Source organism: Tursiops truncatus, chromosome 21 (assembly GCF_011762595.2).
Source record: "Tursiops truncatus isolate mTurTru1 chromosome 21, mTurTru1.mat.Y, whole genome shotgun sequence".
NCBI lineage: Eukaryota > Metazoa > Chordata > Mammalia > Artiodactyla > Delphinidae > Tursiops > Tursiops truncatus.
In genome coordinates, this window is record NC_047054.1 from 11,730,774 (window position 1) to 11,748,948 (window position 18,175).

At 42.5% G+C, this 18,175-nt stretch overlaps 1 long non-coding RNA gene across 1 annotated transcript; it reads right to left on the minus strand.

The window, feature by feature from the left end:
- Window positions 1-1,004: 1,004 nt before the first annotated feature.
- Window positions 1,005-18,171, minus strand: LOC141277498 (uncharacterized). The gene is made up of 3 exons (XR_012328986.1): window positions 17,079-18,171; window positions 11,428-15,941; window positions 1,005-4,906 (listed from the first exon to the last, which is right to left on the minus strand). It is a non-coding gene; the product is annotated as an uncharacterized lncRNA (long non-coding RNA).
- Between the last annotated feature and the right edge of the window lie 4 nt (window positions 18,172-18,175).

An 18,175-nucleotide genomic window follows, 5' to 3' on the forward strand; every position in this document is an offset into this window, starting at 1 on the left:
ATTTGCCCAACTGGTTTGAAAATTTGTGTCCACAGAATAAACAGCGTGCAATATATTCAGCAGCGTTATGCACAATGACCAAAATCAATGAGGAGCCAAGATGCCCTTCAGTAGGCAAACTTATAACCAAAATACGGCACAGTGGGTAGAGATACTTGAGGACAGACATGGAAAGCAAGCAGAGGGGGTTGGAGACATGGGAAGCCTGGATAGATGGGCTATGGCAAGACATATTTCCCTCCACACCACACTGGTCACGCAGTTGGCTTAAGCTCAGCCTAGTGCCCAACTTCCCCTTACCACTTACCCCCTTTACCGTGTGAAAGAAAATCTTTTTTTGGTTTGACTTTGAGATGCTTGCTGATCTCTGCAATCAGATAGTTCTCCCTATTGCAATAGCTTTTCTTTCTTTCTTCCCTTTTTTGGGCCGTGCAGCACAGCTTGTGAGATCTTAGTTCCCCAACCAGGGATTGAACCTGAGGAGCCATGGCAGTGAAAGTGAAGGGTCCTAACCACTGGACCACCAGGGAATTCCTGCAATAACCTTTCTTTCTATTTAAAGTCTCTCCCTATAGAACTCTGGATTTGATTTTACTTGACAATAATCAGAATGGTATAAATATAAATAATTATAATACTGATAATAAATAATAGGTATATGATATCAGTCTATATATATTCGTGATTATTTTAAGTTGCTGATCTCTTAATTCCAAATGCATTTTTAAAATCCTTCATATATGATTCATTTTGTTGTGAAGCTGAAACTAACATACCATTGTAAAGCAAATATACTCCAATAAAGATGTTAAAATGAAAAAAAAAAAAAGAATGGTGACAGGGGAAATAGAGAACAATGTAATAGTAGAATAAATCAGGTTAATAAGCAAATATAGTGTGGTAGCTGTAAACCCAGACAATCGTGGGTCACATTCAAGCACCTGCACTTACCCCAGCAAGTGACTTAATCTTCCCAGGTTCCAGTTTTCTTACCTGTAAAATGAGAATAATAAAATCCACTTAGATAGATAGATCGATAGATGATAGAAAAATAGGTAGGTAGATAGATAGGAAGGCAGACAGGTATACACACACACACACACTCTTCCCAAAGGTAGCTCTATATATTTGACTGCTATCTGTTCACCAAAACCCATTTTCTCTTCTCCCTGGGCAGAGAGCTGAAGTTAAATGTTGCCACATGACTGAGTTCTAGCCAATGAACTGTAAGTAGAAATGATGTGTACTCTTTCCAGGCCTGGCCTTTTCAGATTCCCCATTGGAGATCCTCCATACTCTTTCTCCATCTGTTGGCTCAATACAGAGACGTCTGAGGACTCAGAGAACAGAGCTATGAGACACAAGAAGCCCAGTTCTGTGGATAATCATGGGAGGATTACCAACCAACTTGGAATAACTGCTGGAAACTTCACATGAGTGAGAAATGAATTTCTATCGTATTAAACCACTAAGATTTGGGGCTTTATGTCTATCTTTCTATTCTTGTACAGAACCTGACATCATAATCCTTTAATAAATGAGCATTATGACTTTAAAAAAAATCCTTCATATATACTTTCCTCCCCTCACAATTACAGTTTTTGATATCATATCATACCTCCTAAAACAAAGGAAACAAAAGCAAAAGTAAACAAATGGGATCTAAGTAAACTTAAAAGCTTTTGCAAGGAAAGGAAACCATCGACAAAATGAAAGACAACCTACTGAGTGAGAAAAATCATTTGCAAATAATATGTCTGATAAGGGGTTAATATTCAACATATATGAACAGCTCATGGAACTCAACATCAAAAAAAATACCCAACTTGATTAAAAAGTGGGCAGAAGACCTGAATAGACATTTTTCCAAAGAAGACATACAGATAGCCATCAGGCACAAGAAAAGCTACTCAACATCGCTAATCATCAGGGAAATGCAAATCAAACCCACGATGAGATGTCACCTCACACCTATCAAAATGGTTTTCATCTAAAGGAACACAAATAACAAATGTTGGAGAGGATGTGGAGAAAAGGGAACCCTAGTACACTGTTGGTAGGAATGTAAATTTGTGCAGCCACTGTGGAAAACAGTATGGCAGTTTCTCAAAAAACTAACGACTACCATATGACCCGGCAATTCCACTCTAGTGTATATGTCCAAAAAACCCCAAACCACTAATTTGAAAAGATACATGCACACTAATATTCATAGCAGCACTATTTACAATAGCCAAGATATGGAAGCAACCTCAGTGTCCATCAACAGATGAATGGATAAATAAGATGTGGTACATATATGCAAAGGAATAAAATTCAGCCATAAAAAAGAATGAAATAGTGAAGTTTGCAGCTACATGGATGGACCTAGAGATTATCATACTAAGTGAATTAAGTCAGGTAGAAAAAGACAAATATTATATGATATCACTTATATGTGGAATCTAAAAAATAATACAGATCAATTTATTTACAAAACAGAAACAACCTCAGACATAGAAAACAAACTTATGGTTACCAAAGGGGAAAGGGGAGGGGGAGTGATAAATTAGGAGTATGGGATAAAATTAGGAGTAGAGGACCCACACCACTACAGTATATGTAAAATAGATAAACAACAAGGATTTACTGTATAGCACAGGGAACTATATTCAATATCTTGTAATGACCTATAATGGAAAAGAATGTGAAGCTGTACGTCTGAAACTAACACAATATTGTAAATCAAGTATAGTTAAATTAAGAAAAAAGAAATTTTAAAGAAGAGAAAAGAGAAGACACTCCGTACACAGTCATCAGAGATTTATCCCCAAAGATTGGATAGGGAGTTGTAATGTTTGTGCCGATCCTGGGAGGATTGCTATGGGAAATCAAACCTAAAGTGCCTTTGTCTGGGTGTATTTGGAACAGGAGATCACAAACGGCTTATAGTCCTAGGAGGTCTGAGAAAGTCGTGCAATTATCCCCTGGAGCCAGATTCCTCTTGTTCACTCTCAGCACTGGTTGGACAGCCTCAGTGGAGAGAATGTCCCACATATATGGCTCAGGGTGGACTAGAGGATTCTGTGTGCCCAGTGGGTGTCTAGTCACCTAACCTCCCTCTGCTTCCACAGGGTCGGGGTCCAAGAGAGAGGAGGAAGAGAATTGAGGGGACCAGTTTGCACAAGATGGAGCACTGAGAGCTGTGGCAGGCATTTACCCTGGGTCTGGGTGGTTTGGGTGGGACTCACAAGTTCTTCTGAACTAGGAGAGAGGGTAAAAGGGGAGGGGTCGCCAGTACAAGCATCAAGAAGGCAAAGCTGAGGAAGGACAAAGAAGCCATGGGACCCCAGTTTTCCAATTTCCAGACCCACATCTCATAAACATCAGTCCTTCATAAGGATGTGGCCCTAATCACTGGGAACATGCAGTATGCTCTAAGAGAAAGAAGGGGAGGGCTTCCCTTGCCTATGGTCACAAGGAAGACGACTACGACTATTATTGCTAATTAATAATATATGAACACCTCCATTTGAGAGATAAAAATGTGGAAAACACGGAGGTGTGTATGCTTATTAGCCCACAGTGATCAGAAGTTCAGTTCACTCCATGATTCCAAATCATGATTGCAAATCCAAGTCAAACCTCTGCATACACTCATCCTGAATCATTCTAACGCCCTCCTCCACCTGGGGTCTCCAGCAATATCACTCCCTCAACCCTGACTTTTAGATGGAAAACTATTTTATTATCCCTTTACACAAACACAGCTAAATTACATGAACGCACCGTAATTACACAGCTAATAAACCTACTCACGACTGTTCTTCCCTGGGGCACTGTTCCCCTTGGTTGGACTTACAAGACAAAAAGTTAAATGTCTCAAAATGATGGAGAAAAAAAAGATAAGACCATTTAGGAGGGTTATTTGAAAATAAGATTCTTCATTTATTCACTCGTATATAATTGGATCTCATTTTAGTTCAGTTGTATAAATTGTAGTTTTTCATAAAACCTTGGTCCAAATGCCAGTTTGGATTGGGGAGAAGAAAGTTATATCACTTAGGAAAAGTAACCACTTTCTTTTCCCTAATCTTCAACAGACACAATACAACATGTATAGCTGCTGCAACATGGTACACATCCCATGTACTGGAAAAATGCTAAGATATAATTACACTTCTGAACACTTGGTCAAGGCTTTACATGCTATTATCTCCCTAAGTTTCTAAAACATTATAAATTGTTTGCCATCATCTGCAACATGACAGGAATTTTTAGGAAATCTTTGTGCATGATTTTAATTCCTAATCCCTGGCTACTTAGACACGATGACAAAATATCAAAATCACTAAAAATGATGGGACACTTGAAATCAAACAAGGGATCCTGGCTCAATTAAAGTCCTGGGATGAAGGCTGTGTGACATCCATGGGCCTGCGACAGTAGGGGCAGGTGAAGGACCTGGTCAACCACTCATTGATGCAGTTCAGGTGATAGAAGTGTGCGCAGGGCAGAAATCTGATGGAGTCCCCACGCACAAACTCCAACCAACAAATCACACACTCCTCCTGGATCTTTTCTTCAAATCCATCTGTTCTGTACACTCCTTGAGGCAGGTGCTCTTTAAGGCTGATTCTTTGAGCTAACCTCACTTGTTCCTCTTCCATCAGCTGTGCTGCTTGGTGAAGCGAGCTGGGTGTTGGAAGATGGATGGGATTTGGAACTTGTTCCGGATGTGGTTCCTGATCCCAGCGTCTCCTCCCGCCTGGGCCCACCCAGCGGGATGGAGACTCAGGAACAGAGCTGTCATCCAAGATGCTGGATTTGAGGCAGTTCCCCATCTTTCAGGCCTGGGTGTGAGATCTGTGCACCCTTCTCATGGTCCTCTCTGCAGGAGTTTCAACACACCTCCTTGTTCCTAGGTCTAGAGAAAAAGAAAAAGAAAAGTTTTATTAAATGAGATCCCTGCTTGCAGAGTTCCATAGAGAGGCTTCATTGAGCCTCACGATAACCCTGCTGATTTTGAATCCTTTCCTGAGGGAACCAGTGTTGTGAACAGGGGTTTACAGAGCTTTAGTAACGTGACAAAATTGCACGGCTTGGAAATGGGTCATCTGGCCTTACAATTTTGGTCTGTTTCCAAACTCAAATTTCTCAGCAGGATTGTCGTGAGGGGTACATGCCATACCTAGGTTTCACCAGGAATCATCACCTCTCAGGGAAGGACTCAGAGGCCCCACCCTGGAATCCCAGCCTCTCCCCTTTCAGCTCATCTCACAGAATCACTCCCCACCTAGGTTCTCCTACCACCTGGGAACCTGTCGTTCACCTATCCACTTTGTATTCAGCCCCACCTTCCTCGCTATACCTGCCTGTTTAATCCACATTTACTCAATTCAGTAGAAAGACCAGGGATTCTCATGTCTGTCTGAACTTTTACTATCTCTGCTGATCAAGACACTGATCCAGGGATTATAGAATCCTGACCTACCAACTCTAATTGCATAGTCATGTGCTACTAAAATTAAATATGTCTTAGGACATTACCTCCCCTACCAAAACGAAGATGTAAATCAGACTCCTCTATTTGGCATTGTTAATTAATGGTTCTACCAGACATTTAGGGGTTTATCTTTTTTTTTTTTACGCGGGCCTCTCACTGTTGTGGCCTCTCCCGTTGCGGAGCACAGGCTCCGGACGCGCAGGCTCAGCGGCCATGGCTCACGGGCCCAGCCGCTCCGCGGCATGTGGGATTTTCCCGGACCAGGGCACGAACCCGTGTCCCCTGCATCGGCAGGCGGACTGTCAACCACTGCACCACCAGGGAAGCCCAAGGGGTTGATCTTTTACATGCCCTCAGAGAACCACACAAATACAATTAGGTATTGCTCTCATCCCTACACGGAGACCTATTAGCATTCTTCATCCACACATACACCCTCACACCATACACAGTTTCTTTCGGTCTTGGTTTAAATGTTAACTCCCCAAGGATCCCTTTTCTAAATCTCAGCCGCAGTTAGCCTTCCTCTTTCCCTCCCCTTTGTGTTAAATATAATTCTACTATTCATTTAGGCAACTTGTTTATTTATTTACTGTGCTCTCCACTGGTATAACTGCAAAAAAATATTACCTGAATTCTAAGGCTAGGTACAATTCCCTGTGACCACGACGTAGAAGTGATTAATCTAGAAAACTTCCATGTCCATAACAACCGAACCAACCCTCAAGGGGCCTACCCCAAATTCTTGTAGACAGATTATGTGATCATTTTTCAATTAAAATTCATTTTTAAAATAAATGACATTTGTCGCTTCTTGTGAAAATTATCTTCATTATTTACCAGAAATCAAATGGATGGAAAATCCAATGAAGCCAGGTCTTTCCTGAGGTTGCTGTCACCACACTCCAGAGCTCAGAACTTCTCTACACAAAACACTGCTCTGATGTGAGTTCTCTTTTTATGCAGTTGATAACCTCATCAATCATATAACCTCATAAACTATAATCCCATCAACCATCTAACCTCTCTCACCATGTAACCCAAAGGACACACCCTAAATAACTTGAGTGCCTGTCAAGATAAATCCAATCAAGCATTCCCAGTAACAAAATATATCCCCCTGCTTAGGTAAATCATGTAGATACAACTTTTAAAAACTGACCAAGTCCTTTACTTCTGCACGTCTTCTAAAGGTCTCAGAAGCAAACTTCCTGTTCTTTCCCAGAGGTTTCACTGTTTTCGAGGTTTTTCATTGTTATTATTACTAGAGCACAGAATCTGCAGCAAGAGGATCCATACTGTTCTCTATTTCCTTTTTTCCTTTTTTCAAACTATTTGTTCCACCTTTATTGAGGTGTGATTGACAAACACTGTATATACTAAAAGTGTACAATGTGATGTTCTGATATACATACACATTGTGAAATGATTCCCTCAATCAAGCTAATTAACCTATCCATCACCTCACAGATTTACTGTTTTGTGTGTGTTGAGATCTACTCATTTAGCAAATTTCATGTATACAGTATTTTAAACTATAATCACTATGCTCTACATTAGACCTCCAAAAGTTATTCATCTTACAACTAAAAAAGCCCCACATTTCCTCCACCTCAAGCCCACGAAAACCATCATTTTACTCTGTGTCTTTGTAAGTTCCACTTTCTTAAATTCCACATGTAAGTGATATTATGCAGTATTTGTCTTTCTGTGTCTGGCTTATTTCATTCAGCATAACATCAGCTATGTTCATCCACATTGTTGAAATGGCAATATTTCCTTCTTTTGAAAGGCTGAATAATATTGTGAATGTATGTATACATGTACACAACATCTTAATGTAGACATCTCTAAATGAATGTTAACTCATTAGAAGACTAAACCACATTGAAACTCAACAAATTCATTTTACTGGATCTATTAAATCCAGTGGTAACTGGTCAAATGAAATACCTAGCTGACCTTAAATTGTGTTAAAAAATCATCCCTTCCAAATAGAAATCTCCTTAAAATGTATTTATGTTTGACACAAATTACGTTTCGGTAAATCAGTGAGGTTGGTGAGTGGGAAATTTGCTATATTTGGTAAACTGAGTTTTGACAAATTCATTTTCTGTGAACTTGTACACAATATAACATACAGTCATTCTGATAGAAGATGTCTGCATCAATACACTTTTTAAAATAGAACCAAGTTATTAAAGGACTACTTTATTTATTCTTATCAAAAACCATAATCTGTAACAATCAGAAACAAATAAAGATAGCAATGTATGTGATTTGATTTATTTGTTTATGCTCTTCCCAATTCTGCTTGTAGCTCCCTAACCCGTTTTAAAGCAAGGCACCTTGCTCATGGTCATACTGTATTCCATCTAAATGTTGATTGTATTGATATTCTTCCATGGATAATGTCCTACTGTTACTCTAAAATTACCACAGGCTAAGTGACTTAAAGTAACACAAAATTAGTCTCTTACAACTCTGTACCCGGAAGTCCTAAATCACTTATGCTACATCAAAACCAAGGTGTAAGTAGGCCCATGCTACATCTGGAAGTTCTATGACAGAAAGAGATCACTGGGGGGCAGCAGAACCCACTTTCATTGAGCTAATAGTTTCTGTCAAACAGGAGAAATAACGTAAGGAAACTATCAAATTTAATGTAGATATTCGTTAATTGAGGTTTAAATTAAATTAAATTAATGGTTTGCCAATGGTGTATTTTTTGTTTATTGTAAATATTGCTTATTTCAAGAATGATGTTTTAGACTAGCTAGTCATGTTGATTTCTTGTGTAATCCAACTAAGTCATAGTAACAATATTAATTTTTCTTATTTAAAAAATGAAATGCACTGTTATTTATATGTAGTCATTATTCTGAAATGCTGGTTTTGAAATAAGTAAAAGCAAGATAGGGCATAAATATTCATCTGGAAAACAATCTGTCATTCGAGACAACTCTTATTTTTGTTCATTTAAATGTCTGTAATGTATATTGTGACAGTTGGTTTTTCTTTTTTGTAATACAAGTGCCTGAGTTAAGCTTTGATTGTTGAGGCATCCACTTCAAATAGGCAACCACTTCAAAGCTGGACCTACGGTGACTTAGAATATTTTCCAGGGGCTCAGACAGGCAAGATGCCCTCCCTGAGTTTCTCCTGAGGGGGGAAAAAAAAAAAAAGGCCAGTCCAGGCATCTGGCAGTGTATTTGGAAAGTTTCTGGAAGTTCCCTGGGGGAAGTGACTGTGGAGCTAACCTGGGAGCCAGAGAGCAGCGGTGTGTGCTTTGGGAACCCTCTGTCATCTTCAGGAAATGAGACAGTTCTTCACGGATCAAGAAACTTTATTCAATGTTTTATAACAACAACAACAATAATGATAAGGAATTATTGTAATAATATTCAGGACATGGGTAATCTTGGGAACTCCCATGCCAACCCCAGGAAGAGATCCCTATAGGGCAGACATAGAGAGACCCTGTTTTAGAACCAACCAGCCACAGGAACCTCATGGAATTTCAGGGGTTGAGCCAATTTTCTGATGGCCTGGGTCCCTGCAAAGAAGGCAGGGCCCAGATCCACCTGCTGCTCAAAGGCCCCCTCTACTAGGCACTTTAAGTCCTCATGATGGCCTGGTTGCCTTTCTTGTTCTTTACCTAGCTTTTTCAGGTCCAGAAATTTCAGTTCACATGTCTCAGCCAGTGCTCCTCAACCAGCAGGGGCGACAGTAGCAGCCTGAGCTGTTACTGAGTTCACTGAGTAATTTAGAAAATTTGATGGTAGGTCACATGACAGGTTGTCCCCTCCTTGCCATCCAGTCCAGCACCAGCCTTTCTTGGACACTGAAGGGGATGCAGAACATTCCCAGAGGTTCAGGGGGGCCTAGGATGCCTTCCTTGAGCCTCAATTGTTTTTAAAGCCAGATTTCCAGCCTCTGTGCTGACTTTTAGAATTCTGAGGAGGCTCATGTGGGCAAGGATGCTCTCTGCAGCTTTTCCAGGAAGGTAACAGCACCTCCTGTGCCTTTGAATTGTCTTAGAAAATTATGTGAAGGCTCTGGCTAGTCTAAGACAGCCTTCTGGGTCCTTAAGGCCAGCAAAACAGTTCGGGGGCCCTCAATAAGACTTGTAAAATTTTCCAGATGTCCAGGCGGGGTTTGCCTCTGGAAGGAGACTTCTAATATTTCAAAAGGCTCATCTGACAGACAGGCCTCAAGGGCTACTGCAGGGGGACTTCTCTGCCTGCACAGTGGTTGGGAGTCCGCCTGCCAATGCAGGGGACATGTGTTCAATCCCGGTCCAGGAAGATCCCACATGCCGTGGAACAACTAAGCCCGTGCACTGAGCCTGCGCTTTGGAGCCCGTGAGCCACAACTACTGAGCCCGTGTGCCACAACTACTGAAGCCCGTGCACCTGGAGCCCCTGCTCTGCAACAAGAGAAGCCACCGCAGTGAGAGGCCCGTGTACCGTGACGAAGAGTAGCCCCCACTCAGCGCAACTAGAGAGAGCCCATGCACAGCAATGAAGACCCAATGCAACCAGAAATAATTAATTTAAAAATACTATTAAAAAAAAACTGATGAAGGTGTTTCACTTAAAAAAAAAAGAGGCTACTGCAGGAACCTGGGAGAACTGTGAATGTGTAGGTATGTAGGTATGTTGAGGGACCTTCCCTTACCTTCAGTCAACCTGACACCTAGGTGAAAAGAGAAACTCTGCTCAGTGCTGTATAACTACCACCACAAAAATAATGCATAATAAAAAAACATAATAATAAAAATCATAATGAGTAACAACATTGATAATGATGATCATCCTAATTATAATAAAAGTAGTAACTATAAAAATGGTAATAATTAGAAACCTAGGGAGATTGTAGACGAGAATACAGACTCTCCTACCTAAGTGACCAGATACTGTTATTGGACATCATGGAATATTTTGGAGTTTGAACCCTAGGTCTGCACAATAAAATGTGTTTTGAAAGTCATGGATGAGAACAGGAGGGAAGTAACAACCAAAGGAGGGGAATATGGGCCAATGAGGGATCTCCTGTACCAACCCTGGGAAGAGGGATCTCCCCAGCAGAGGTGGAGGACGCAGGTCTGGAGCCTACCAGTCATAGGATTCCCACCAGAGGAACTTCCCTGGTGGTCCATGGGCTAAAACTCCACACTCCCAATGCAGGGGGCCCGGGTTCGATCCCTGGTCAGGGAACTAGATCCCACATGCCGCAACTAAGTGTCTGCATGCCGCAACGAAAGATCCTGCATGCTGCAACTAAAAGATCCCGCATGTCGCAACAAGGATCCCACGTGCTGCAATAAGACCCAGCACAGCCAAATATATAAATAAATAAATACTTTAAAGAAAAGTATTCCCACCAGATATCAGGATTCAGGTCAATGGGCTGACAAAACTTGACCCCAGATTTACATCCAGGATACAGTAACCCCACCAGTAACATACATTAAGCTCCCAGTGCTATCTCAGTTCTCAGTGCCTAGCTTTCTTTCTGCCATCTGATCAACCCAGGCCCCTTGAGGTCCAGACATCTGTGTTCATATATATCATTCTGGGGCTCTTGGAGGATGTTACTATTGGAGCTCCCAGCTGGCAAGGTGTGACACGAGCAGGCACTAGATGTTCCTTGTAGCCACACAGAACTTATAAAGTTCTTCAATTGATTGTTCTGGTGTGTTTCACCCTCCCTGCCTTCCATTTCAGCCCCTGGCTTTTCTGGGCACCCAAGAGGACTTAGAATATTTGCAGAGGCTCTGGCAGGTGTGGCTCATCCTCTGTGCTCTTCAGTTTTCAGCAATGGTACTTTGGACCTCCTGAAGTGACAGAAAATTCTGACAATGCTCGGTCAGGTTGAGATACCTTCTACAACATTTTCGGGAAGATAAGAATGGTTTCTGCATCCCTGAGTTGACTTACAAATCTTTGTGGTTTCTCTAGCAGGTCAAGGAATACTTCCCTGGGTCTCTTCAGATGGAAAAAGAGATTCCTGGTCCCTGAAGAGCTGTTGTAAAGTGAGCAGGGCCTCACTAAGATCAATGGAATCCTCATCTGGAACTCACCTACTCACAGGTTTGTCCCTGCTTCTGGAGCTGGAATTGAAAAATAAGGGTTTTGCTTATTGAAAAGATACTAAGTGGTATGGCAAGGAGCATGGGAGACTGTGAATGTGTGTCTGTTTGAGAACCCTTGGCAATCATCTTCTGAAAATCAGACATTTTTCTTAAGTAGAGAATCACTAGTCAATGCTGTGTAGCTATAACCACACACGAAAATCCATAATAAGAAACTTAATAATAATAACTATAGTGATTATTATCCTTATGACATTAATATGAGGAAGTATAATAATAATACACCTAAGGAGATAAAAGAATACAGACATCTCTAACTGAATAACAAGATAATGACATTGGGCCCATTGGGTAGTTCGAAGTCTTAGTTCTAGGTTTGTGCTGGGAAACTTGCTCTGCAAGGCAAAGACGAACATCAGGAGGGAAAAGAAAACCAACCTGAGGAGAGCATGGGAGAACTTGGGAATTTGTGAGACACTTAGGAGAAGAGAACTACCAGAGAGAGGAAAAGAGGCCTTGGTCCAGGGTTTGCCCATCCCTGGACACTGGAGTTACGCCAACCCCTACAAAGACAGGAACCAGATCCGTACCCAGCAAGGAGAAGCCTCACCTACAACATACCTTATATGTCCAGCACAGTCTCAGCCCTTGCCATCTGGGTGCCCTTCTACCTTCTGCTCTGATCAGCTCCTTTGAGGTCTGACATCTTGGTTTTCATATCTCAGAGGGGCTGTTGGTAGATCCCATTTTCAATGTGCCCAAGCCAGCAGAGGGTAACACATGCCTACACAAACCTTGCAGGGCTTCCTGGAGGACTTAGAAAATTTTACGTTTGTTCCTGCTGGTGTGTTGCTGTCTTCCTGCTTTCCATTCTAGCACCACCTTTTCCAGGACATCCTTGGGGATTTAGCTTAGAGTCAGGGGCTCAGAGCAGCCTAAGACAACCTTTTTGCATCTTCATTTCCAGCAGTGGCGATAGTGGTACTCCTGCCTCGTCACTGTGTCATGAATTTTGAAACAACAACAACAACAGAAACAGAGTGTCGTGGGTCTTAATTTCTGGCAATTGAAAGTCTAGAGAAGCACAGAAAAACTTCTCCTTTCTGGAATCCTCTGATGACCACAAGAGTCAAAGAATTTTAAGATCTAATATAGATAGCAACCTGATATTTGAATCACCTGAGGGTTAATAAATGTTCTTTGATCTGCAAATAAAGGGGTCATGAAGGTTTTGTTAAAATAGTATTGATGCGAGGCTCATCCTCAGAACAACTGAAATAATTTCTGGAGTGATGGTATTTCTTACAATTACCTAAGGTTTCCCAATGGGAAAGCAGTGTTGAGAATGATTTAAGTAAATATTGCTTTTTAAGCTGTAATATACATGCAAATCTCTTGGCGATCAGGGGTTCAACATTAGGAAATTATGATTCAGGAAGTTTGGGAGGGACTGATGAAATTTTATTTTATTTTATAAATTTATTTATTTATATTTGGCTGCGTTGGGTCTTCGTTGCTGCATGAGGGCTTTCTCTAGTTGTGGCGCGCAGGGGCTACTCTTTGTTGCGGTGCTGGCTTCTCATTGCAGTGGCTTCTCTTGTCGCGGAGCACGGGCTCTAGGTGCGCGGGCTTAAGTAGTTGTGGCACGCAGGCTCAGCGGTTGTGGCTGGTGGGCTCTAGAGCACAGGCTCAGTAGTTCTGGCACATGGGCTTGGTTGCTCTGCGGCATGTGGGATCTTCCCGGACCTGGGCTCGAACCCGTGTCCCCTGCATTGGCAGGCGGATTCTTAACCACTGCGCCACCAGGGAAGCCCCCAAAATTTTATTTTTAACTTAAAAATGGAAATGCTGGGTCACAACATCATTTCTAAGCACAAATAGATTTGGTTCCAGCAATATCACCCATTACCTCCCCCTCCCCCAAATTATATTATTTGTTGACCTTATCAAATTGAGAGAAGAATAGAGAAATCAGCAGTGTCTGAGCAAGACAGTATTTGAGAAACAACATGCATCAATTCACTAAAACAAGCTTTACTGAGCATCTCCTGTCTGCTCTCAGGTTTGTTAGGCTCCAATGTGTACAAGGCACTGTGCTGGGGACCTCAATACATTATGTAATTTAATCCTCAACATTCTGGCAGTTAGTAATATTCATTGCATGCAAGCAAGGAAGAAGAGGAAATCGGGGGTGGAAGGCAAGGACATCTAGGGGAAATTTCAGAGTTGGTGGAAGAATGATACTGTGCTACAAATTCTGCTGTGTTCTGAGACCTTGTCACTGGTCCAGGGGTCTAGAGTCTAGAGTCAGGGAAAGAACCAGGTTGCTGCTGCAGATACTGAACCTGTGAGGGGAGAGTGCTAATTGGAGATCCTCCTCACGTGTGCAGCCTGTTGAGCAGGAACCGCAGTCAGGTGCTGTGGGGAGCCTGTCTCTGGGGTAGTGTCTGGTTCTGTGGAGGCAAGTTGGTACCCTGTGCACAGGAGTGGGCGCTGCAGGGACCTTGAGTAAAGGTGAGGTTACTAAAGACTCGGCTCTCAGGGCCTGTTGATCCCCACACCCCCAGCTGCCCTTAGTCCTCAGTACTCATTCTGACAGGAAGGCATCTTATGAGAAACAGTGGCCTAACATCCACAACAGGAAAGACTCAGAACCCAGTACATGCTTTTTGGAATTATGACACTTAAGATGACTCAAAAGCCATCCACCATTCTTTCCTTCATCTGGAAAACTCATTCTTCCTCTATGAATAGTAGAAGGAAAGGGCTCCTGATTGAGTATGAAGGAGCCAACTTCAAATATTGACTGTGAACTTCCCTCACAAAGAACTAGACATTCTGATCCTTTCTCAGAGACCCCTGGACAGATGTGGTGGTGGAGAACCACAGCAATATGGGGTATGTGGGTATTTCTGTGTTGCCCTGTTCATGAAGGTCTGTCTTTGGAAATGACTTGGGATTCCCTATGATGGGAGCTCTGGGACCTCTAAAGTGTGTATCTGAGGCTGGATGTGAAGGTTATCAGCCAACACTCATTGTGTTTATGTTCTTCATTCCCCACTTTCCACTCCTGGATGGCTGTGTTTTCTTCACTGCCAACATGGCATCGTTAGAATATTAAAATAAACATACAATTCATCATGAAAAAAATGAGACAAGAGTTGCTGCATAAGCATCCTGATGATCTCAGCAGAATCTCAGTAGGACAAAAGCCTTGCAAACATTTTCAACACTGGGAAACACCCTATTCACTAACTCCCCTAATGTGCTCATGTCCCCAGGAAGGGGAATTGGAATCTCCCTTATTGTATCTGTCTAAACCAAACATATGAACTGCTTCATTTCACCAGGGTTCTGTACTTTAACTCACAGCAAACAGCTCAAGCTGAGGGTCCCTAACATGTGAGTACCCTTAGGTCACTTGATGGTCACATGTACTAGGACCAGGGGTACCTTGAGGAGGAAAGTTCCCCCGCCACCCCAGGAATGTGGAAATAGGTTCCCTTATGTGCACTGAATTATGTTTTAGAGAGGCCATATCTTTTTCAGGCCATCCGACTGACTCTCACCAAGATGTGTTAGGTATGGCTGAATCTCTCCCTACAAAGGAGTAGTTCTTTAATGAGGGGGCTTTGCAAAGGAATACCTGGAAAAAAAATTTAATTCTAGTAACAGTAAAGAAAACCAATTAAATTATACTTCAAAGCACTGTCACTTCCTTTTACCCTTCAGCTTTCATTGGACTTAATTCCCACATAAGGAAATAGAGTCTCAGAGATGTGGTGGGGAGACACTGTCGTCACTCAGACACCCACTGCATGTAAACACGAACACAGGAGCTTTGACATGGCAGGCGGGTTGGGGGAATGGACAATTTGTAGAGGCAGAAGTATACTGCTTGACTCCTATGACAAGAGGCGTGTCTGAAGTGTCTAACCCCTGGGTCTGTGGGTCCCTGCAGTTGTCACAGGCACTGCACCCCCTTGTCCTACCCTCAGGGAGAATGCCTCATCCTGAAACGCCCGGAGGCCAGGCAGCAGAGTTTGGGTCATTTCCTTTCCTGCTTAAAAGCACTCAAAGGTCCCTGCCAACCTTTCCGCATTTGGTCTCTTTACCGTCTACTGCCTCGTGCTGTGCCAGGTCCCCACTCAGGACGTGGACTCTCACCCTTCGCCTCCCATCACCCATCCTGGCCCTCAACGCAGCCCCAGGATGCCACGCCCTCCCTGGCCCTGGGATTCTGCAGACCTCAGTCCTTGGGAGAGGACTAACCTCATCCTCCTTGTCTTCATGGAGCTGGGCCCTGTACCTCCACAGGTCTCCCTTTCGCGGTCACTGCCTCTGGGTAGCCCCTGTCGACTGAAAAAAAATGCACAAGGTGAGAGTTGTGAGCTGTGTTATTTGGGGCAAAATTAGGACAATAGCCCGGGAGACAGCACTTCAGATAGCCGTGAGAAACCGCTCCAGAGAAGTAGGGGAAGGTCAGTGTTATAAAGGATTGCAGTGAAGGCGGTATGTGCAGTCAAGCACACCTTCTGGCAGCGGCTCGCTGCTCATCACGAGGAGCGGAACAGCTATCTGAAGACCTGTTCTGCCAGTTTTCCCCAGAACAGAGTGCCTTCTTCCTCATCTCCATCCTGATCTCCTTTCAGGGGGTGTTGAAGGTCAGCAGCTGTAGAGGTCTGTGACTTAGTCCTTATAGAGGCAGATGACATGTGCCGATTTTTAGTTGGCACTCCTGAGCCCTGGCTAGGAAAGGTGACTGGCCCTGTCCTGTGACACCCGTGTCCTCTGTCCCAGATCCCATCTCACTGGCGGTGCCTGCCAGGGTATGTTTACATTCCTGATGTGAACTCTTCCTGCACAGGTGGCATCTTTATTCCATCCTTGTGAATGTGGAGGTGAAGGGCAGGGGAGGGGGAAGGGGGAAGAGAGACAAATGGAGAACCAGGGAGACAGTGAGTCAGGGAGGGAGAAAATGAGAGGGTAACACAGAAGATGGAGGAACAGGTTGGTTCGATGGACTTTCTAGATATGAGAAGAGTCAGACGGTGACCTGGGCAAGAAGCAGTGTGTTAAATGAAAACAGACAAAAAGGGTATCAGCAGAGAGATGGAGTAAGACAGAATAGGAAGAGAGTAAAAGAATGATAGATCTCAAATTCATTACAGTGTTTTAAAAATTATTTCTCTTAAATTTATTGTGTCACTTTCAGATTATGTCAATCATTTTCCACTCTTTATTGTATGCTGAAAATATTCTTTTGAGCTTACTAAATATTATTCTATTTCAATATGCACTTGGTAAGCATATCGACAAAACTTTTTTTGTATTAACAGTCAAAATCTTGTTTAACCAATTTGTCTAATAATAATTTTCATCAATTCCCTTATGCGATCTTTTAACTTAGTGGTCTGTAAACTAAAGTTTCCCACTAAGTCTGTAAGCGCCCTTTATCCTTTCTTTGTAAATGTTCAAAGACTGACTGAATTGTACCTGAATTTTGTTCCAACAACGCCCATCTGTTCAGGATGAATACACTGCATAGAGGTGTTTACATAGCTGGCTTTCCTTCTTGATTTCCAGTGATGGTAGTTTGTTCTTAATTGTATATTTTCTGATAGTTTAATGTAATGTTCTAGAAAAGAGATGTTAAATACTTGAGATAATTATGATTAAAACCATAGAAAAGAAGTTACTCTTGTTTGAGAGTATGAAATATGGTCTATAATCATTAGATGTAGGAGTGATAAAGTAAACCTTGCCCTATTCCGTTCAGGCTACATTATTCCTCTGAGACTAGTGGTTTCTACATTCTACTGGCTTCTCCCACTGACTTGCTTGCCTGTCCAACACATGCACAGAGTTCCTGGTCAGTTGGGTAGGGGAGGACCAAGACTTTTAAAACTAAGCATAGAACATAAATACCTCTCCCATTTGGAAGGGACACATGCTATGTGAACTGAGCTTGGAGAATGAAAAGAATGCTATAGGGGATGAAGGAGCTAGGGATGAGTGGGACACTGGGAAGCTTAGAATTAGGATAAATGAAAATCTTTGCCCATCCTTTCCTGAAAATCCTATGGTCATCAGGTACTAGAAGTGTCTTCGATGTCTCCAACTTCAAGGGTAGGTCAGTCCCTCCCACACACCCACTGCTGCCAAGAAATATGTGGGTTTCATCAGGATAGGAGGACTTTCTGAAGGACGGGAAAACCAAACTGCAGGCTCCACAGAGTTTACTGACCCTGAATTCCCAGTGTTTTAGCGGACAGCAGACGACGTGTCATATCCACAAGTGAATTCCTCCTTATCTGTATGGTTGTGTCACAGGAAGGGGGTATGCTGAAAGGCATATTTTCAAACACCCAGGAGTGACTTAGATCTTGCCTTAGAAAGCTCGTTTGAAATGAGGAGTCAGGAATGCTTCTTAGGAATCATCCTCTCTGTTGGTTGTTACCTTCTCTTCCTAAAACACTTTTTTTTTTTCTCCAGGACCTGCTAATCTCTCTCATGTATCTTACCAACACATTTGCTCACAGTCACTCATGGCCTTCCCTGAGCCCTCTTCCATCTCAGGATAGATTCTTACC